The sequence below is a fragment of the Ranitomeya imitator genome, chromosome 10, assembly GCF_032444005.1.
Source record: "Ranitomeya imitator isolate aRanImi1 chromosome 10, aRanImi1.pri, whole genome shotgun sequence".
Classification (NCBI taxonomy): Eukaryota; Metazoa; Chordata; class Amphibia; order Anura; family Dendrobatidae; genus Ranitomeya; species Ranitomeya imitator.
The window spans coordinates 139,932,690-139,956,959 of NC_091291.1; the positions used below are offsets into that span (position 1 = coordinate 139,932,690).

A 24,270-nucleotide genomic window follows, 5' to 3' on the forward strand; every position below is an offset into this window, starting at 1 on the left:
TCAGACAGGAACCATCCTGCCTTGCATTTGGGTCCTCATTCCTTGAAAACTGCTCAATATCTTGTTCTGGTGTGCGGGCTAAGTGATCCCGATCTGAGTTAGGTCATCTTGGTTGACATGGAGAACTGATTCCAGGTTGTTGTACCCAGCTGCTGTAAAGTTATCTTTATATCTGTCCATATTAATAGCTTGCAGCCAATCCACCACAGAGACCACCTGGGACCATTCAGGCAAGCTGGGGTCCAGAAGAGCTGTGCTTGTTCTTGAACCTTCCAGTCAGTGCCTTTTTAAACTATGTGGGTTTCGGATGAGTTTGTCAAGCATGATATCTGTCCAAATTTGGGCCGGTTTCTGCGTTCCTTCTGCCAGCAGTCCAGCATGAGCTGATGGAGGGGAATGGGGCAGTCCATGGGAGGAGGGAGGCGATATCCTTCTTCTATGGCTTTGATTACATCTTGATTTTGACATATCCCAGTAAGGTCTCTCTCCATAAGACATGACCTCCCACATGACAATTCAATAACTCCATACGTCGCTAGAAGATGTAAATTTCCTATAGGCAATGGCTTCAGGTGCTGTCCATCGGATTGGGATCTTGCCTCCCCTGGTGGTATAGGCAGCTTCTGAATCATCCTCTAAAACACAGGACATTCCGAAGTCCGAGACCTTACACACTAGGTTGCTATTGACATGGATGTTGTGAGCAGCCATGTCCCTGTGTACATAGCTCATATCTGAGAGATACTTCATGCCAGAACCAATACCACGGAGCATTCCTACCAGCTGGATCACTGTCAACCTGCCATCATTCTTCCGAAGGAAGGCATCCAAGGAGCCATTCTGTGATGATCATGACCGGTTTGCATTTGGTGATGACACCTTTGAGATAAATGATGTTTGGATGATCAAACTGGTCCATTATACTGGCCACGCTGAGGAAGTCTCGTCTTTGCTTGTCCGTGTACCCAGCTTTCATTGTTTTTCAATTTCATCCTGTACAACATTGATTTGATCTATTAGATTGGCATACAGCTGAGTACTATCACAGGGTTATACATACCCATTATCACATAGAATGTAAGTCCGCAAGGACAGGGTCTTCTCCCCTTTGTACCAGTCTGTCATTGTAAATTTCTTTACTGTAAACAATATCTATAACTCTGTACGTAACCCCTTTCTCATGTACAGCACAATGGAATTAATAGTCCTAGATAAATAAATAATAATAATAATACCTTTAGCTCTTTGTCAGTCTGGGAAAATTATGTGGGTTTGATTTTTTACCCCTTTTGTTAGAACGTGTCCCATTCCCATCTATTGGTTCAGCCTGTGCTTTTATGATTATTAATTACTGTTTAAATAACATTTTTCATTTTTTAATACTTTCTTCATATGGTCTTTTTTTTTTGCACCAATCCTCTATATGATCCCCGCCATACATATTAGATGGTCGACTTGTCCTGCTTAATTCGGTGGGTTTGTCCATCATTACACCACTGTGTTTGGGAGCCTTAAATTGGAAATATTTTTATCTGAGGTCATTGTGAATTGAAGCGCTGTGTTTTTAAATTTGAATGAACTTTTACGATCTGCAGCTAAATTATGTACTGATGAATAAAGCTGCAAAACTGAAACCACCAGCATCACATATAAGATAATAAAGTGGAAATAAATTATACAGAGGAACCTAAATTGCTTCTCAGAATGATTAGCACCATTAGCTGAAGCATCTAAAAGCACAGAAAATTGAGTTACATGTTAAGTGGGGATGTTTTTTTTAAATAGGAAACTCAAAGGTTGAACTGAGCAACAGTAATTGCTGGAAATTTAATGTGGACAAAATCTTTTGGGTTTGTTTTTAAATAAAATTTCTAGGATATAAAATTTATGGAAAAGAAATCCTGGAAAATAAAATAAAAAACACTCAAGTAAGTGTGTATACCTACTGTAACAATACCCTCAGTAACACTGTGAAGACAGATATTTAAGATTTTCACTATTTAATAGTAATTGCTAATAATAATTTTAATAATAAAATAGTTAAAATATATAAAGATTGTTTGTTGCCAACCCAACTTTTGTCCAGTGGTGGATATAAAAATAACTTAGAATCTAATACTTAATGCAGCTTAGATTGTAAATTGATTGTATAGCGGAATATAGTTTTTCCTGGCCAATTCTTCTTGAATTAAAGGGAATTTGTCCAGATGAAACTAATGTTATGGCCGTGTGCGTGCTAGATTGCTACAAAACAGGTATCCGTTTTATTACTGTACTGACGTATCAGGGCTGAGAAATCAGTCTTTGAAGTCACATACATGCAAATTAGCCTGGAAGTGCACTGAGGGCGTGTTAATGAACTCAAGAGTGTTTGGACACACCGCAATACACTTGTAGGCTGACTCCTATAAGGCTTTAAAACTTGATTTCTCAGCGGTGGCATATCAAAAAACAAAACGAGTATTGGTTCTTTATTGTGGGTGGTACTAGGACCTATACAGCGTTTCCATGTCTTTCAGTACTAAAATCGTCCAGGCAGGTTCCCTAAGAAATGTGATATTACACATTCGGTACATGAGTATACCTACAACATACAAAATTTATCGCTCAGCTTCTAACAGCTATAGAAATTATTGCAATCTTGACCGCAATACGCTAATTTTTGTAATATGAGCTGACAGTCGAATGTGTATGGGGGTCCTACCGACTCTGCATCAACGGATGATGTAGTGGAACGGAAATGTCCTACGCTGTGAACCCAAATTCTCTATCCTTTTGTCTTTCTTATTCTTGCTCCTTTACAGGAGTTTTTTCTTACAGGCTCAGCTCTGCTATTCACATAGAAAAATATACTGGTAGATCGTTTGTGAAGTCATGAAAGTAAACTGTAAGCTGAATTATAGAGTATCCAGTTGTATTCTGGTATATACTGAAGATATTGTATTACAGATCTGTGTTGCATGCTGTGCATAAATTGCAGCTGTTTATCCAGAAAGCTTGCTCTTTCTCCAAGGTTGCCATATTCAGTACACAATCCTTACCATAGTGCACTTATTGATTTTAATGAGCACTGCATGAAAAGGATTCTGTACTAAACACAGGAGCCATGGAGACTGAGCTTTCTTAGTTTCCAGGTTTATTTTCAGTTGAAGCACAGCATGCAGGACAGACTACAGGAGATGCGCGCTGCTAATTTCATAAGTGCCCATGGTGAAACCTTTTCCAAGGACCATAGGTGGATGCCAACTGACTCATATTAAGGTTCAAATTCCTTTCTAATAAACCCCTGGTTCAATTTCCCTTCTCCATTAATATAGTATCTATGACTTGTAATATGGCTTTCAAGAAAGGCATACAGACCTTTCTTTAACTTGTTGGACCATCCCAACTTCGTGACCACTTTCTTCAATGAGATCAGATGTCTTCCGACAAATATTAAGTTCTAACAACCATATATTGTATATACTGACCATCTTTGAAAGGACCAGTCTCTTTCAAACATACAATTTTTGTATGGTTGTCTCAAAGCGGATTCACAATGAAGATAAATAATCAAACATGTCAGCTCCTCTTGTTTAATTTATTTTCATATTGGGAAATTGGTGCACTGTAATCAAAATATGATAGATAAATGGATTGCTTCATGAAGACGAAGTTTCATACGTTTATGCAGTATTACATACATGTGTCCTTCAAATAAATGGCTCATTGTAAAATATACAAAAGGGCTGTGTCTGCAAAATGGGAGGCCACTTATTTTTTATTAAGAAATTGCACGATAGAGAGATGGGAATGTTGCCAGGGATGAATTAACTTGATACATCATCTTGTGAGCTATGAAGAGACTCTTGAATAAGGCTAGGGTCCTTTGGTCAAAGAAAATAGAGGATTGCATCTCTACTGTGTCCTTGTGGATACAGTGTCCTGTATGGGATGGTTGCCAGGCACTATCATCTACATAGCTGCGGAGATTATAACCAACCGTGAAGGGTTACTGGTGGACAGGAAAAGGAGATTGAGTAGGCAAAGACCTGTAGATAAGACAAAACCAGAGGAATAAGATCCAGAGTAGAGGAGCGAGAAAGATTTAAGGACAGGAGCCCTTCAGACTTAGGCCTTAGACTGTACACCCGTCTTTATAAAGGATGTGTTAGAATAATATGCATACAATTCATTAAGAGATCTTGTTAATGATTTTAGCACATTCTCAACCTGCCATGCACCATTCTCAGGAATATACGCCACTCGGGGCACAGAAAATTTCTGGCTTAATTGTTGCCACCTTTGTGATGTAAATTCTGAATTTGTCGGGCATGCCGCATTATGCCGCTTTGTACCCAGGCATCACACACGTTTCAAGAAGCTGGTTGAGTTGGCCAGAACTGGTGTAAAAATGAAAAACTGAACAAAACTTTGAGTTGCTCAAAAATTTTGTAAGATTTTCAGAAGTTTTACACCAGAATTTGGGTGAAAACTACATCATGTATCGGGGGCCTTAGTGTCTCTCACACATAACCAACCTTTAGGTTTATATGTCTTATAACATATATTGACAGAAGATTTCAGTCATTTAGTAAATCAGAGTTTGAAATAAAAAAACCATGATCACTATTGACTGATTTATTTAAAATAATGTAGGCCCTTATTATTGGGATTATCAGGGCCGGCTTTCACCTTAATATATTAATCTTCATAAGTGTTGAGTGACTCTCATTACGCAATCTGTATACTATGTGTTCAACCTGTGTATTGTATCTTAATTTCCTTGTAATGGATACAGTTATGTGTGTTTCCACAAGCTTACGGAGATCGAGATGTAAAATAAAATCCTGCAACGCAATAAAGGATCCTTTCTGTCCTTCCTGAGCTCATGGCCACGTCACCCAGGAATGTGACAGACACATTTATTGTTATTTTCTTATATCATTAATAGCAGAAATATAAAATAGCCGATAATGAAGTCAAACATCGTGTGATGAAACAGTAGCCGCTGGACGGGGTCACATTGTAAACTGTGGTGCTGGGCTTCTCAAGGGTAACAGACATGTCAAGCAGTGTGTACACGATTGTCACTTCCATGCAACACATTCTCACATGTTATGTGACATCCCCAGTAATATAAGGCTACAGGAAAAGCCAGCAAATATTTCCGCTGTATACAAAGTGAATCCTATCCTCTAAATGGAATCGAAATCCCAATCATATTTGCCATATTAACTTGCATATAGACCTTAAAGTCATGTTCTTGTATGCATGTAGCTGCTGTCTGACACAATTTTTTTTAATGGATACACTTTTATTGAACACCACATAACAGTTCATGCAGTATACAGTATAGGGATAGTGCCTATATAAACCAATTGTTCATTCAGTGTAATTCAAATGACCACCATATAGTTATTTCCTTCCCCACCCAGAACTAACATCCAACCTCCCACCCTCTCCCACAGTGTGCATTACAATAAAACCATATCCATAATCAAATGGGTGTTAGTTAGCCAATTAGTCAAGTACATCATCCTACTACTCAGACAGGTGATAAACATAATTTACAGGATCAGCAAATTAAATAAGACGTCTCTAGCCAGCTCTTCCGAAACCACAGCTACGCACCTAATCCAGTCTCCACATACTTTACCAAATATGCCAACCTCCCCCCTCTTGATATAAACTTTTTTTCCCCATTAAAATAGTAGAGATGAGAGCCTGGATCACGTTCTCTACACAGGGAGGCAGAGCCAGGGAGGCAGAGCCGGACTGAGCATCTGGCAATTCTGGCAAATGCCAGAAGGGCCTGTCTGGTCGTGGGCTGCCATGTCTGCTACGTTGTTAACAGAATCGGTGTTCTCAAGATACTCATACTGTTAAGAGTTGTGATGGAGCACAAAGTTACTGACTCCGTCACTTACCCCAGCAGGCCACGGATATCATTAGAAATATGAAATCTTCCTTTCCTCCATACAGGGTAATATTAGTAGTATATCCCATCTGGTTCATGGGGATGGGGACAACATGGGCCTGTGTGATTTCAAATGCCCGGTCTGAATTTCAGCCCCAGTCCGTACTTGCAGGGAGGTCTGGTTGCCAGCCAGTGTGTGGCTATGGATTTTCTAGTCTGGTAGAGTATTTCAACAATATCTAACTGTACCTAAGGATATCCTACCACTTTCCATGTTGATCGTAGCACACAGATTTTCACACTAAGCGTGGTTTGAATATTATACACGTCTGCTATTACTCTACCAACACCCCCCCCAAAGCTCCACCAGTCTGGAGCATGTCCAATACATGTGCATCAGGTCGGTGTTTTTTTGCCCTGCAACGTGTGCAACAGTCATCGGTCTTTAGGCCCCTTCTATACAATACCTTGGGGGTCCCACAAACTCTATGAACTAGAAACAGCTGAAACCTTCTTTGCATTGTGTTTATTGAATGCAACCCTGGAGATTACAGCAGCTCTTCCCATTACTCTATATAAATGTTATCCACATCTTCTTTCTTACTCTGAACCTGAGCCATGGGGTCACCCAAAATCTTTAGCAACAATGACTTGTATACCAAAAAGATGATCACCCTTCATTGATTGTTGCCTGTACTACAAAGTCTAACAGCCCATAAGAGGATATAGAAAGATCAGAGATGGCTTCCTGAGCCTGTATTGCTTGTCTTAGTTGCAAGTATTTAAATAATTCAGATTTATGCAAATTACACTCCTTTTTCAGCAGTTTGCACGGCTTGAAATGGTTATCCAAGTATAGGTGATGCACATATTTCAATCTTTGCCACTGCTCTAGATTAAAGTTATTCCAGATAGGTGTCTATTTTGAGCAGTCTGTCATCCCAAATAGTCTTTTACATGTCCACCAAATTTTATGGACCAGTGACCGGGTAGAGTATGTATTCGGGCTACCTTCAGAATTTAGTGATTCCAGTATCTCCAGTAAATTCTTCACCCCTCCCAAGTATTTTAATACTATCGATCCAGTTTCCTGGGCCTCCTCCAGTGCCCAGAGTGGAAGTGGTGAAATTGGGAAGCTAAGTAGTACCCCTATGTATGAGGCAAAGCTAATCCCTGCTGATTTTTTGGTAATTGCAGTTTTTCCAATTTTATTCTAGGGGTCCCTTTTGCACACCAAGTCTCCAAAGATGTGCATTTTCCCAAACCACTATTTAGGAATCCAGACAGCTGTTGTACAACGTATAAATACATGACATTAGGCACATCTTGATGAGGTTTACTCTACCTAAGTCCGACAGAGGTAATTTTTCACCATATACTTACTTTGTTCCCCGTTTTTAATAACCAGTCGACTTAGGTTTAAAGGAATAAACTCCTTTGATTTATTAGTAATGTAAATCCCCAGATACTTAATTTTCTAAACTACTGGAATATTGTACAGACTTTCCCAAATAGCAGTACTCCTATAATCAAAAGGTAGAAGAGCGGATTTAGACCAGTTTATTGTCATGCCTGAAAAGGTCCCAAATCGCTCAGTTGTGTCCATTATGTTTGGAATAGAGTTTACCAAGTTATTAATGAATAATAATAGGTCATCAGCATATAGAGCAATCTTGTCTTCTTCCTTGTTCCCATACTTAAAACACTCTATACCCTGGTGTCTTCTAATAATACAAGCTAACGGTTCTAATGAAAGCGCAAAGAGAAGCGGAGATAGCGGGCAGCCTTGTCTAGTGCCCCGGAAAAGCTCAAATTGTTCTGACATTCCCCCATTAGCCCTTACTTTAGCCTTTGGGGATTCATATTTTATCTTAATTCATTTAAAGAAATTAGGACCGAATCCCAGCACCACCCTCATATATTCCCACTCCACACTGTCAAGCGCCTTAGCAGTATCAAGGGACAATAGATTTAGTGGACAAATTTATCTTATGCCACTTGTAGGTTTAAAAATACTGTGATGACACAGCATTTCTTTTTAATTATGCCAGATATATATTTAAGTTGGTCAGGAGGCATTGAATATTAACATTATATTGACTTTAGAATTTGTGTTTCTTTAGTTGGTCAAGAAACACAGACTATTGTTCATATGAGTCTTTGCCGTTGACTTTTGTTGCAGCACATTGTGTTATCTTGGATGAAAGGGACGCAGGGTAATTGAACAATTAGCGGACGTCATGTTGCATTTGAAGAGCCCCTGATATGCCTAAACAGTGAAATCCCCAAAAGTGACACCATTTTGGAAACAAGACCCCTCAGGGAACCGATCTAGATGTGTGTTGAGCACATTGAACCCTCAGGTGCTTCATAGAAGTTTATAATGTTGAGCCGTGAAAAAAAAAAAAAAAATCAAATCTTTTACACAAAAATGTTGTTTTAGCCCCGAATTTTGCATTTTCATAAGGGTAACAGGAGAAATTGAACCACACTATTATCACAGGATCAAAATATAGTGTTCAAATAATGTCAATATATTGTGACCAAATAAGACTGCGTCACATCACATTTATGCTGTATATTTAGCTTCAATGCCCGGAAACCTTCCAACATACACCCTAAATAGTCATTCTGGCTGATTTACAGAAATAAAGGGAATAAGTAGAGTAATAACTATGCTCTTCCCCAGCTTCACCCATTTAGGCAGAGATGCTTCCAATTGGTGTGAAAACGCCAAAAGTTGAAACACTTTTGCACAACTTTGCTTTGCACAAAAATGTTGAGACTATGGAAAGTGTTTAACGTAAATTTTGTAGCCACAGGCAGACAGATTGGGGGTTTCCCACTCATAACATTTGCCCTGAAAGGTCCGGTGATATATCTGGACTGTTGGGGCATGTTCAGTTTCTTGTTTGAAAGAAAATCCACAGCAGAAGTCAGAGGCTGATCCTTGGATTTCTGCCATCACATAGGTGCCACATGTTCTTTTTCGCAGGTCACAGGTCTCTGAAGAGGCACTTTAATGACTTTGATTAGTGATTGTCACCCAGCATCTCTACCTAAACATCAAACAAACTCAGAAATGACAGAACAGAATATTAAAGGGCACAAGAGAGAATGTCTGGAGACAAAGGTCTTTTCAGGATAATGCTATTTAAAATCATCTGTCCTCACAGTTATTACATAGGAATTCATAGTAAGATCCATGAGGTCTGAGCCCACCCAATAGGAGCCTTGCAGTCCATGGACAGGTTTATTTAGGATTACAAAGGATGTTTTAATATTCCGCAGCTTATGCAAATTGGAAGTCATGGTGAAGCAGAGGATCAACTATCCCGCTGTATATTTCTAAACAACTGCTTTTAGCTATGAATATAAAGCAGCTCCTGCTGTCCGGCAGATATGTTAATAAACATGCATTAGTAGAGAAAGATCTCTACATATATTTGCTAAGACTTGAGTTAGGAGGTCTACTGTACTTGTAATGATATATGCAGATGTACACTCAGCTGAAGATAAACACTTTGTGGCAAGTTTGGAAGTCATCCTAAATCCTAAGAGAACCCCTATCCTACTTATCCTGTAGGATCGCTAGAGGTTTGACCAAACGAAGCTGAGGTTTAGCATGTGCACCGATGCTTGATAATCTCCTGCAGTCCCATAGAGAATGAAAGAGGGTGGAACTGTGCATGCTCGACCTCCGCTCCACTGTGACTGAGTTCTGTAGACTGTCCACATTATGTTGCTTCCGTGATGGAAATACCATGGATTTCTCTTTTTGCATGACAAACATGCGGAAAATATGTGGATTTTGGGACTGAAAATCTTCCCCAACTGGAATTATTTTAACATTTGGATGTAAACGATTAATTCATACTAACTAGCCATCCACTGCTGCCCGCAGCCTTCACTTTCACGGTATAATTGACTAAAGGACTGATTTGTCTTGAGTAACATTCAGGCTTGCTCATCCAGACTTGACTTTGACAGTTCATATAACTTGGATGACTTTTATGTCCCATGATGAAATATCTAGGATTATTTTTATCAAACCGCTTTGCAAATGTTAGGAGACTATGATGTCTAATAAGCATTGCAGTGACCCAGATAGCAGCCCAGAGGACCCGATAGCCAGCTCAAGTGATACTTAGTGTTCAAGCCGTGCTGTTGAATATAGAGTATATGCACCACTAGCAAGCTTTTGTTATGTCAATAAGTCATTTAGAGGATATCATCTGTGAGGAAGGGGAGCTTTGAACTGTATTTCAATCCCACTGATTTTAATAGAAGTACCAGAAGCATAACTCAGATATGTGTATCTGTCTCCAGATTTCACATCTACTGCATACATTATAAAATAACATTGACTTGACAAGGCTGATGTACTTACAATGATAATAATTTCAGAATAGCTGTATTATATTTTCTGAAACTTTTTCAGTCTTAATGAATCAAACTCCCCAGTGTCCTTCCTTCCTGCTACTAAATCTTTGCTCACCTAGCCTGGTTGAGAGTTCCTGTGCAGTTCCTCCCCATTGCTACTGAATTATTGCCCACTCAGCCTTATTGACAGCTCCTCCGTCACAGGTTTACTGCAATAGAATGGAGCCATAATACCGTGGCATCTGATTTCTCCTACTCCTGCACTGATTAGAAGCACTTCACCTTCATTTTAAACAGTGCAGGTTTCTTTGAGCAGTGCAGGGGTTAATCTGCTCAGTTGAGAGCTCCTGGAAGCTTTCCTGCATTAAGGCTCTCAGCTGTTCACTGTTGGCCACTCCCCTTTCCTACATATTCTGAGCCCTGGCTAGCACTCATTGCCAGAGTTAGCTTATGCTGCATGGTTAGGAGATAGTGGTTTGTGGTTGTTTGACAAGGGGTTTGGTGGATTTATCTGAGACTGTTGCTAGGTTTTGGGTGTGTGCTATTTCCTCTCCTCCTTTTTTTCCCATTCTCCACTCTCTTACAGTGGGGCAAAAAAGTATTTAGTCAGTCAGCAATAGTGCAAGTTCCACCACTTAAAGAGATGAGAGGCGTCTGTAATTTACATCATAGGTAGACCTCAACTATGGGAGACAAACTGAGAAAAAAAAATCCAGAAAATCACATTGTCTGTTTTTTTATCATTTTTTTTGCATATTATGGTGGAAAATAAGTATTTGGTCAGAAACAAACAATCAAGATTTCTGGCTCTCACAGACCTGTAACTTCTTCTTTAAGAGTCTCCTCTTTCCTCCACTCATTACCTGTAGTAATGGCACCTGTTTAAACTTATCAGTATAAAAAGACACCTGTGCACACCCTCAAACAGTCTGACTCCAAACTCCACTATGGTGAAGACCAAAGAGCTGTCAAAGGACACCAGAAACAAAATTGTAGCCCTGCACCAGGCTGGGAAGACTGAATCTGCAATAGCCAACCAGCTTGGAGTGAAGAAATCAACAGTGGGAGCAATAATTAGAAAATGGAAGACATACAAGACCACTGATAATCTCCCTCGATCTGGGGCTCCACGCAAAATCCCACCCCGTGGGGTCAGAATGATCACAAGAACGGTGAGCAAAAATCCCAGAACCACGCGGGGGGACCTAGTGAATGAACTGCAGAGAGCTGGGACCAATGTAACAAGGCCTACCATAAGTAACACACTACGCCACCATGGACTCAGATCCTGCAGTGCCAGACGTGTCCCACTGCTTAAGCCAGTACATGTCCGGGCTCGTCTGAAGTTTGCTAGAGAGCATTTGGATGATCCAGAGGAGTTTTGGGAGAATGTCCTATGGTCTGATGAAATCAAACTGGAACTGTTTGGTAGAAACACAACTTGTCGTGTTTGGAGGAAAAAGAATACTGAGTTGCATCCATCAAACACCATACCTACTGTAAAGCATGGTGGTGGAAACATCATGCTTTTGGGCTGTTTCTCTGCAAAGGGGCCAGGACGACTGATCCGGGTACATGAAAGAATGAATGGGGCCATGTATCATGAGATTTTGAGTGCAAACCTCCTTCCATCAGCAAGGGCATTGAAGATGAAACGTGGATGGGTCTTTCAACATGACAATGATCCAAAGCACACCGCCAGGGCAACGAAGGAGTGGCTTCGTAAGAAGCATTTCAAGGTCCTGGAGTGGCCTAGCCAGTCTCCAGATCTCAACCCTATAGAAAACCTTTGGAGGGAGTTGAAAGTCCGTGTTGCCAAGCGAAAAGCCAAAAACATCACTGCTCTAGAGGAGATCTGCATGGAGAAATGGGCCAACATACCAACAACAGTGTGTAGCAACCTTGTGAAGACTTACAGAAAATGTTTGACCTCTGTCATTGCCAACAAAGGATATATTACAAAGTATTGAGATGAAATTTTGTTTCTGACCAAATACTTATTTTCCACCATAATATGCAAATAAAATGTTAAAAAAACAGACAATGTGATTTTCTGAATTTTTTTTTCTCAGTTTGTCTCCCATAGTTGAGGTCTACCTATGATGTAAATTACAGACGCCTCTCATCTTTTTAAGTGGTGGAACTTGCACTATTGCTGACTGACTAAATACTTTTTTGCCCCACTGTATGTTTACCTCTGTTGTTTGTGTGAGTATATTTGTATGATTGGTATTTTCCTTTATCCCCGTTTGTATTACCTTGTTAGTCTGGTTGGTATATTACGGTACACTACTACTTCCCGCTTCCCTGGGTGGGGGAAGGATACAAACTGAGGGCCGAATTACGGGCTATGGCAAGGTACGTGGCCACATGATCTTCACCATCAGAAGTAATTCGAGGAACAGGGCGAGTTGGGCTCCCCTAGCACTAGGGACCGGGAAGAAGCCCGTGGACCTGGACACCTGACAAGAGTTGTGACATCCTCAGTGGAAATTTGGAAATATAAGTATGTAAGTAAGGTTTGTATAGTTATAAGTAGGAACATTTTTGGAAACCCTGTTTACCACCGGAAAAATAGAAACTCCTTCCTTGTTTTTTAAAGAAATTGCCAGTTTTCCTTTCAAGCGGGCGGTCTCATGTGTTGTTTTCAAGCCTCTAAAAGAGACAGCATGCTCCAGTCAATAGTAAAGGGCCCAATATTTGATTAGCATCCTTCCTACTGTACTCGGTGCCTAAGCAAGAACATCTGTCTTTTTTACATACCAGAAAATCCAGGGATATGGAGTCTGAGTTGGTGTCCATTTTGGTGAAATCGGAGTTGGAGTCGGTATAAAATAGACTGACTCCAACTCCTAACATATTAAATAAGTTGGGTACAGTAGTTCAGTGCAGGATGTGCTGTAAATTTTTTCATACGAATTTGGGTAAGTTATGGATGGTTCTATAAATGTCTGTTCTGTTCCTGATCTTAGGATCTGGGCTTTTGGTTGAGATTTATGCCTCATTTACACTTCCGTCATGCATTTCCCGTCACAATGCCTCGTTTTGTGAATAAAAATGCATCCTGCAAATTTGCCTTCAGGATGCGTTTTTTCCCATAGACTTGTATTACCGACGTATCGCAATGCATGGCCACACGTTTTGTCCGTCGCGCAGTGGATCATGCGCAATTTGACGGCACGTCGTCTGGAAAAAAACGTTCAATGAAACGTTTTTTGTCAGCTTCGGAAAAACGTGCAACAACGCATGCTGCGGCATACGTCATTGGCTATAATGGCGGACTATGGATGCGTCATTGCCTGTGAAAAGAAGGAATCCTGCGACGTATTGCGTTTTTCTATTCTGAGCATGCCTAGAAGTATTTTCTAGTCTGGGGATATTCATACTCTCTCTCCATAAATTTATACCTACGAATTCAGGCACTTCCTCATTCGACGGATCCGTCAAGAAACTGGATGCGTTGGATCCGTTTTTCTCTATTTTCCTGACATCCGTCAATACGTCACAACAACGCATTGTGACGGCCGCCGAACGACGGAACTGTGAAAGAAGCCTAATCTGTGCTGCACTTTATGTACATGCTCAGTATTGAGGCAGTGTTGTGGAGTTGGGGTCAGGAAAATTGAGGAGTCGGAGTTGGAGGTTTGGCTTACCGACACCACAGCCCCTCTGAAAAACTGTCCTAGTCTCATAATTTTGTTCAGAGTTTCATCCGATTTTTATCAGAGTGCCATCTGAGTTTGGTCCAAGTTTCATCAGTTTGTCTCAGATGAGAAAAGTTTCTCTACCTTCTATCTACCAGCCCATGAAAACGGACCGCCCTTGGAAGGCATTTGAGTGCTCTCCGATTTTTATCATTCACTTATAGACTTGCATTGCCGATTTTGATCCGACACTTGGATCAAAATTGGACATGTTTCCATGATTTTGAGCTGCCCGTTCTGTCTGCAAAAATAATCAGACATATGAACGGCCCATAGACTATATTAGGTATGAGTTCTGCTTATAAAAAAACAAGGCTAGAACTTGTATGCCAAAAAAAAAAAAACTGACATCTGAATGAACCTTTACTGCAAAAATCTGTTGCTTTCTGTTCTGATTGGTATCAATCTGACTTGTTTTGTTGAACCAAGTCTTCTAATCTTGTCTCTTTCCTCATGTCGGCCTCTCTACCTCTTACTACCCAACTCCCCCTGTCCTGACCTGTGCACCATCTGATTGCCTGCAACTTTGTATGCTGGGATCATCTTCATGCCACTGGTTACCAATGTAAACTCTTTTGCAGATAGTGACTTTGGATTGCTATATGGGAAAATCTGCATCACCTGTAGGGGTTCGCAGTATAGAAAACAGGATCCTTCACCATCCGCTCCCTGATTTAGCCTTAATTCAAACCTGTTTGCAATCCATTGGAGCTCCTGGTGGCCTTTACATGTGACAAAATGTGGCAATTCACCCAGTGACATCTGTCATATTATGGAGAAGGGGAGCAGTAAAGGAGTAGGCTGGTTTAAGACAAGCCTTTCCATTTTGGTTCAGTGATTTAGCTTCTCTCGCTTTCACTTATCTCCCTGCTTGCCAGCTCACTTACGGTATTTGGGCACTGCAATTAATGCTCATTTTACCCCAATTACAGATCACAGAATGTGAGGATAGCCGGGGTCATTGCTGATTTTCATTGAGAGACTCTTAACAAAAATGGATTAAACCAGTCAATACCAGACAATCATTAATATCTTTTACTAAACTGTAAGTTCTGAACAATAACGTGTACTCTTCTGTGTATAGGATTTGTATTTGCAGTACGGTATTGATACATTTCTGCAGTGGAAAATCATTTCCATTGTTGCAAATTTCTTTAATACTACATAATCTCAAGAGTCAAACTTATGGAGTCACAGGACTGATAAGGGTTAAATAGAATACTTTTCTGTTTTATGTGGATCTTTTTGAATATAAATGTCTGGAGGTTGCAGGCAGTCACATTGAAGGCGAGACATTTCGAGGTAATGAAGCCAGACTTATTTTCTTGGGTGCAGTTCCCTCGTTTTCTGTGCGCATTAATCATGACATGGTTTTCTCTGCAATCTCACATGTAATCAATTCTCCAGTTTCGTCCTGGTGATATTACACGCTGAGAACTTACCTCCCTGGGTAGTTAAAATGGCCTCAGCAAGTCAAGCAAACAAAAGTTGCCATGGTGACAACGGATTCAAAGGAAAATAGATTTAAAATAATGTGATTTTGATGGTTTAAAAGAAAGAAAGAATCCCTCCACATGGGTCCTCTGGATGTAACCTGGCTGAGGCACATTTACTGATTTATGGCCAGCGCCTCTGAGAGTTGACTGATAACGTTTCCTGATTATTTGCATGCGGATGTTTCGGAGTGTAGATATTGCTCCCGATGCTTTGTTGGGTGATTAAATTGAGAGCAATTTCTTTAAACGGTTCACTGGATCTGTGAAAGAACATAAATCAATGCAAATAATACATTGAATTGCCAAATGTCTCTCTCTCTCTGGGAACAGAGCTGGTATTGAGCTTGTCCCTTTATATTAGGCCTCTGATAAACGTGGCCTCTGTATACGCTCCTATAATAGGCCGAGCCGTTCTCTGGTCTGCAGCTTTCCTCTATCCTAGCCCTGCTGTCTCCCATCCATAAGTTTGCCCACATCACCCTACCTTCCTATTCATCATGTTGTATTTAATTTGCAATGTCTCCAATTTTTTGGATAATGTCAGTGGTCTTTATAGTCACATCATCATTATTTGGAAGTTGATCTTGGACGTTGGTGACGTTTGCCAGCCTCTGGCATTCTGTACGACATCATTGCTCTGCAAATTACAACCAGTTCTCGCTCTCTTTTTTTTTTTTTTTTTTTAAACTCCCCGGAGCAAAGTTCCCGGTCTTAATGAAAAATGACAGCACTGATAACCTTGCTCTGGCTTTATAATAATAATGCGCTTATACATCTGTGCAGGCACACGTATGAGGTTTTTCACTTCAAATCAGGAAGTTGGCTTATTAGGGCATGTTCACACATAGTTTGTGGATGCCTAGACAAAAGCCACATAAAAAATTGTGCTTCAATTCTGATTTAACCCCTTCCCGACCTGTGACACAGCGTATGCGTCATGAAAGTCGGTGCCAATCCGACCTGTGACGCATATGCTGTGTCACAGAAAGATCGCGTCCCTGCAGATCGGGTGAAAGGGTTAACTCCCATTTCACCCGATCTGCAGGGACAGGGGGAGTGGTAGTTTAGCCCAGGGGGGGTGGCTTCACCCCCTCGTGGCTACGATCGCTCTGATTGGCTGTTGAAAGTGAAACTGCCAATCAGAGCGATTTGTAATATTTCACCTAAAAAAATGGTGAAATATTACAATCCAGCCATGGCCGATGCTGCAATATCATCGGCCATGGCTGGAAATACTAATGTGCCCCCACCCCACCCCTCCGATCGCCCCCCCAGCCCCCCGATCTGTGGTCCGCTCCCCTCCGTCCTGTGCTCCGCTCCCCCGTCCTCCTGTCCGCTCCCCCGTGCTCCAATCACACCCCCACGTGCTCCAATCAAACCCCCCCGCACTCCGATCCCCCCCCGTGCTCCGAACCACCCCCCCTGCACACCGATCCCCCCCCCTGCACACCGATCCACCCGCCCGCACACCGATCACTCTCCCCCATGCTCCGATCCCTCCCCCCCCGTGCTCCGACGCCCCCCCGTGCCCTGATCTCCCCCCCCTGTGCCCTGATCTCCCCCCCTTATACTTACCGATCCTGGCGGGGTCCGTCAGTCTTCTTCCCCGAGCGCCGCCATGTTCCAAAATGGCGGGCGCATGCGCAGTGCGCCCGCCGAATCTGCCGGCCGGCAGATTCGTTCCAATGTGAATTTTGATCACTGTGATATAATCTATCACAGTGGTCAAAATAAAAAAACAGTAAATGACCCCCCCCCCCCCCTTTGTCCCCCATAGATAGGGACAATAATAAAATAAAGAATTTTTTTTTTTTTTTCACTAAGGTTGGAGTTAGAACTAGGGTTAGGGTTAGGGGTAGGGGTAGGGTTAGGGGTAGGGGTAGGGGTAGGGTTAGGGTTAGGGGTAGGGTTAGGGTTAGGGGTAGGGTTAGGGGTAGGGTTAGGGTTAGGGGTAGGGTTAGGGGTAGGGGTAGGGATAGGGTTAGGGGTAGGGTTAGGGTTAGGGTTTCGGTATGTGCACACGTATTCTGGTCCTCTGCGGATTTTTCTGCAGCGGATTTGATAAATCCGCAGTGCTAAACCGCTGCGGATTTATGGCAGATTTACCGCGGTTTTTCTGCGCATTTCACTGCGGTTTTACAACTGCGATTTTCTATTGGAGCAGTTGTAAAACCGCTGTGGAATCCGCAGAAAGAAGTGACATGCTGCGGAATGTAAACCGCTGCGTTTCCGTGCAGTTTTTCCGCAGCATGTGTACAGCGATTTTTGTTTCCCATAGGTTTACATTGAAATGTAAACTCATGGGAAACTGCTGCGGATCCGCAGCGTTTTCCAAAGCGTGTGCACATACCTTTAGAATTAGGCTATGTGCACACGGTGCGGATTTGGCTGCGGATCCGCAGCGGATTGGCCGCTGCGGATCCGCAGCAGTGTTCCATCAGGTTTACAGTACCATGTAAACCTATGGAAAACCAAATCCGCTGTGCCCATGGTGCGGAAAATACCGCACGGAAACGCTGCGTTGTATTTTCCGCAGCATGTCAATTCTTTGTGCGGATTCCGCAGCGTTTTACACCTATTCCTCAATAGGAATCCGCAGGTGAAATCCGCAGTAAATCCGCAGGTAAAACGCAGTGCCTTTTACCCGCGGATTTTTCAAAAATGGTGCGGAAAAATCTCACACGAATCCGCAACGTGGGTACATAGCCTTAGGGTTAGGGTTGGGTTGGAATTAGGGTTGTGGTTAGGGTTAGGGGTGTGTTGGGGTTAGGGTTGTGGTTAGGGGTGTGTTGCGGTTAGGGTTGTGGTTAGGGTTACGGCTACAGTTGGGATAAGGGTTAGGGGTGTGTTGGCGTAAGAATTGAGGGGTTTCCACTGTTTAGGCACATCAGGGGGTCTCCAAACGCAACATGGCGCCACCATTGATTCCAGCCAATCTTTTATTCAAAAAGTCAAATGGTGCTCCTTCCCTTCCGAGCCCCGACGTGTGCCCAAACAGTGGTTTACCCCCACATATGGGGTATCAGTGTACTCAGGACAAACTGGGCAACAATTACTGGGGTCCAATTTCTCCTGTTACCCTTGAGAAAATAAAAAATTGCTTGCTAAAACATCATTTTTGAGGAAAGTAAAATGATTTTTTATTTTCACGGCTCTGCGTTGTAAACGTCTGTGAAGCACTTGGGGGTTCAAAGTGCTCACCACATATCTAGATAAGTTCCTTGGGGGGTCTAGTTTCCAAAATGGGGTCACTTGTGGGGGGTTTCTACTGTTTAGGCACACCAGGGGCTCTGCAAACGCAACGTGACGCCCGCAGACCATTCCATCAAAGTCTGCATTTCAAAAGTCACTACTTCCCTTCTGAGCCCCGACGTGTGCCCAAACAGTGGTTTACCCCCACATATGGGGTATCAGCGTACTCAGGAGAAACTGGACAACAACTTTTGGGGTCCAATTTCTCCTGTAACCCTTGGGAAAATAAAAAATTCTGGGCTAAAAAATTATTTTTGAGGAAAGAAAACGTATTTATTATTTTCACTGCTCTGTGTTATAAACTTCTGTGAAGCACTTGGGGGTTCAAAGTGCTCATCTCACATCTAGATAAGTTCCTTTCGGGGTCTAGTTTCTAAAATGGGGTCACTTGTGGGGGGTTTCTACTGTTTAGCCACATCAGGGGCTCTGCAAACGCAACGTAACGCCCGCAGAGCATTCCATCAAAGTCTGCATTTCAAAATGTCACTACTTGACTTCCGAGCCCCGACATGTGCCCAAACTGTGGTTTACCCCCACATATGGGGTATCAGCGTACTCAGGAGAAACTGTACAACAACTTTTGGGGTCAAATTTCTCCTGTTACCCTTGGGAAAATAATAAATTGCAGGCTAAAAAATCATTTTAGAGAAAATAAAATTTTTATTTTATTTTCATGGCTCTGCGTTATAAACTTCTGTGAAGCACTTGGAAGTTCAAAGTCCTCACCACACATCTAGATTAGTTCCTTTGGGGGTCTAGTTTCCAAAATGGGGTCATATGTGGGGGATCTCCAATGTTTAGGCACACAGGGGCTCTCCAAACGTGACATGGTGTCCGCTAATGATTGGAGCTAATTTTCCATTTAAAAAGCCAATTGGCGTGCCTTCCCTTCCGAGCCCTGCCGTGCGCCCAAACAGTGGTTTACCCCCACATATGGGGTATCAGCGTACTCAGGACAAACTGGACAACAACATTTGCGGTCCAATTTCTCCTATTACCCTTGGCAAAATAGGAAATTCCAGGCTAAAAATCATTTTTGAGGAAAGAAAAATTATTTTTTATTTTCATGGCTCTGCATTATAAACTTCTGTGAAGCACCTGGGGGTTTAAAGTGCTCAATATGCATCTAGATAAGTTCCTTGGGGGGTCTAGTTTCCAAAATGGGGTCACTTGTGGGGGAGCTCCAATGCATAGGCACACAGGGGCTCTCTAAACGCGACATGGTGTCCGCTAACAATTGGAGCTAATTTTCCATTCAAAAAGTCAAATGGCGCGCCTTCCCTTCCGAGCCCTGCCGTGTGCCCAAACAGTGGTTTACCCCCACATATGAGGTATCGGCGTACTCGGGAGAAATTGCCCAACAAATTTTAGGATTCATTTTATCCTATTGCCCATGTGAAAATGAAAAACTGAGGCGAAAAGAATTTTTTTGTGAAAAAAAAAGTACTTTTTAATTTTTACAGATCAATTTGTGAAGCACCTGAGGGTTTAAAGTGCTCAATATGCATCTAGATAAGTTCCTTGGGGGGTCTAGTTTCCAAAATGGGGTCATTTGTGGGGGAGCTCCAATGTTTAGGCACACGGGGGCTCTCCAAACACGACATGGTGTCCGCTAACGATGGAGATAATTTTTCATTCAAAGAGTCAAATGGCGCTCCTTCCCTTCCGAACCTTACCATGTGCCCAAACAGTGGTTTACCTCCACATGTGAGGTATCGGTGTACTCATGAGAAATTGCCCAACAAATTTTAGGATCCATTTTATCCTGTTGCCCATGTGAAAATGAAAAAAATTGAGGCTAAAAGAATTTTTTTGTGAAAAAAAAGTACTTTTTCATTTTTACGGATCAATTTGTGAAGCCCCCGGGGGTTCAAAGTTCTCACTATGCATCTAGATAAGTTCCTTGGGGCGTCTAGTTTCCAAAATGGGGTCACGTGTGGGGGAGCTCCAATTTTTAGGCACACGGGGGCTCTCCAAACGTGACATGGTGTCCGCTAAAGAGTGGAGCCAATTTTTCATTCAAAAAGTCAAATGGCGCTCCTTCCCTTCCAAGCCCTGCCGTGCGCCCAAACAGTGGTTTACCCCCACATATGAGGTATCAGCGTACTCAGGACAAATTGGACAACAACTTTCGTGGTTCAGTTTCTCCTTGTACCATTGGGAAAATAAAAAAAATGTTGCTAAAAGATAATTTTTGTGACTAAAAAGTTAAATGTTCATTTTTTCCTTCCATGTTGCTTCTGCTGCTGTGAAGCACCTGAAGGGTTAAAAAACTTCTTGAATGTGGTTTTGAGCACCTTGAGGGGTGCATTTTTTAGAATGGTGTCACTTTTGGGTATTTTCATCCATATAGACCCCTCAAACTGACTTCAAATGTGAGGTGGTCCCTAAAAAAAATGGTTTTGTAAATTTCGTTGTAAAAATGAGAAATCGCTGGTCAAATTTTAACTCTTATAACTTCCTAGCAAAAAAAAATGTTGTTTCCAAAATTGTGCTGGTGTAAAGTAGACATGTGGGAAATGTTATTTATTAACTATTTTGTGTCACATAACTCTCTGGTTTAACAGAATAAAAATTCAAAATGTGAAAATTGCGAAATTTTCAAAATTTTCGCCAAATTTCCGTTTTTATCACAAATAAACGCAGAATTTATTGACCTAAATTTACCACTAACATGAAGCCCAATATGTCACGAAAAAACAATCTCAGAACCGCTAGGATCCGTTGAAGCGTTCCTGAGTTATTACCTCATAAAGGGACACTGGTCAGAATTGCAAAAAACGGCCAGGTCATTAAGGTCAAAATAGGCTGGGTCATGAAGGGGTTAAAGATGCTTCTTATTTTGAATGCGAAAACTCATCTATAGAGCACGTCGCTTTTTTAACACGTTAGTAAAAGCATCAGGGCGTACATTTTAGCGGTTTCCACACGTAAGATGAATCAAATTGCATCTTTTGCTGTGTTTTTTTTTTTATGAATTTTTGGCAATTTTATTTTTCTAAAACATGACAAAACGCACACCTTATTTCTACACTCAATGTTATAATTAAAAGTGATTCAAAAACACGCTTTAAAAACAATGTCACAAAACCACATTAAAACAGCTTGAAAGTAAAAAAGCCTGCCAAAAAAAGGTCTTTTAGAAGCAGTTTTTACATGCGTGTATATCGGCCTGAAAAATCTATATTAAAATACTCAATGTGAACATATACTTAGACACAAAAAAAACAGATACCAGGACCCTCCGCACCATCTTTTCATCCACCTGCATAGTTTTAAAGGATCAATGACCTTTCATCCAGATGTATTATCCCCAGATTTGTAAGTGCATCCTACAGCTCAAGACTGCAGAACGAGCCCCCACCCAACACTACCAGTGTAGGCTGATCCCCCCCACTAGAGAAGCCAACAATTTTCCTGTCAAGCTAGACTGAATCTAGAATCCGGCAAAGGCCGATCTTAGCTGTGATTTATTTATATCGCGCTCAAAAGATGTGATTTCTACAAATAAACGTTCTCTTTGCATTAATTCCACGCGGTTTCCTCTCTCTACTGTATACAGCTAAACCAATTACTTCCCATCAGTGGTCCGGACATATAAGGAAAGGTCTCTGACTCTCAGGGAAGACCCCTAGTGACACATTCTAATACCGCTCTGTCCTAAGAGCTCAAGAAACCCACCAACACTCTCATGTCGGAGGCATCAAAGGAGAACAGTTTGCCGTGTCCTTGGCCCACTTCCTAAAATCTGTCTTTTATATACATATATTACTACTATTCTTAATGTTAAGATTGTTTCAGCCACAATGTGACAGGTGTAATATAGAAAAATTATGGGAAATATGTTGATCCATGCCTCGCTCTGTGATTGGATTGTGTAGCAGTGGCGCCGTAGGCTATATTGTAACAGATACGGAGATTGTATTTATTTCCTGCTCATTGGCATTTGTAGTACTGCTTATTTTCTCTGAATCTAGTTTTTTTTCCATATCTCATGTTGATCGGACCTGATGACAAAGGTTCGGCTGTGGGAGCTGGAGCTTGCTGTAAGAGCAGCTATTAATGCAGACCTGTCACCTATACACAGTGGATGCAGCAAGCAATTGTAGCCTATCTCTTCACTGTAAACTAGTGACTTCCCTAAGGCGTGAGGCAATAAACATAATCATGAATATTAAATCAGACTGTAAAAATTGCTGTTTTCTTAGGTGACTGATCTCCTTTAATTGCTAACCAAGTAAATAAAGCCAGTTTAGACTTATGAGTGTATACAATACTGTGCAAACATTTTCGGCAAATGTTGAAAAAAATGCTACAAAAATAAGCTTTCGAAGATAAAAGTGTTAAAAAGAGAACCCGTCACCATGAAAATGCAGTCCAATCTACAGGCACTATTTTCTAGAACAAGGGGCGTTGAGCAGATTGATATATCGTTTTGTGAAAAAAAAATTCAGTATAACCTCTATTTTAATAATTTAAACTTCTGATTTTTCTGGGATTTTCGGTCCAATGGGCAGCTCTATCCATACTGGGACTTACCCATCATGTAATACCATCAGGGAGGCCATATTGAGTGGCTTGGCCTTGCTTCCATGTCGTATGTATGGTTTTTGGCCACATCTTCCACAAAGACTAGTTCTGGATTGACTTTTCCAAACGGTCGGTCCCACTGGTTGCTGTCAGTTCTGAACCGATGACACTGCTGGACATCTCTCAGTTTTGAAGGGAAGTACCATGCTGTGTCATCTTTCATCTGTTGTGCTAAGTTTTCTTGACCAACCACTGTACTTATGTTTCTTGAACATTTCATGTTGATCCCAAGTCTGCTGTGAAATCTTTGCCTGTAGAGACCTTGCTGATCAGCTATAACTACCTTGTGTCTTGTTGCTGAGGTCAGTCTTGCCGTGGTTTATAACCTGTGACAGAAAACTGAACAGAACACCTTTGTGCAGAGCGTGGTTGTTCCTCACCAAGTTTCTTAAATAGCTGTTTCACTCCCAATTAATATCTGTCTGTTAACCTACATATTAAAATGATAATTATCCCTTGTTTGATAGAATTGGTTCATACACCCAGCTATAATCGTACAAAATAAAAAGTCTACCTCTTAGCTGAGCGACGAAAATAAGCAGCTGCTTTAAAATATTGCGTAGTAAGTGACAATTTACTTCTAGATATGTTTATATTGAACTCTCACAGATATTTTGTGAATATCATCTCAAATCCCAATCTGTTTATCCCGTTCTTACAGTTGTGGCGAACTTATTGTCTACTATAGTGAGAAGAAATGATGAAGGCGACCGGCGGTCACCAAATACTGATGGGATTTGCATTTCCCTTCTGTACATTTACTTTGCATTTTGTTAATTAATAAAAATAAACTAACTATTAACACTTGTCTTTGAAAGCTTCTTCCTAGCAGCATTTTTCCACACTAAAACTTTTGCACAGCACTGGATATGCTCTGAAGCCTGACAATGAAACTGGCTCAGTTTATTTTGTTAGCAATCAAAGGAGACCAGTGTCCTAGGAAGAC

The 24,270-nt window shown here is 41.4% G+C and overlaps 1 pseudogene; it reads right to left on the minus strand.

Annotated features, from left to right (window-relative positions):
• Positions 1–976, minus strand: LOC138652263 (ephrin type-A receptor 4-B-like; annotated as a pseudogene).
• Positions 977–24,270: the final 23,294 nt, after the last annotated feature.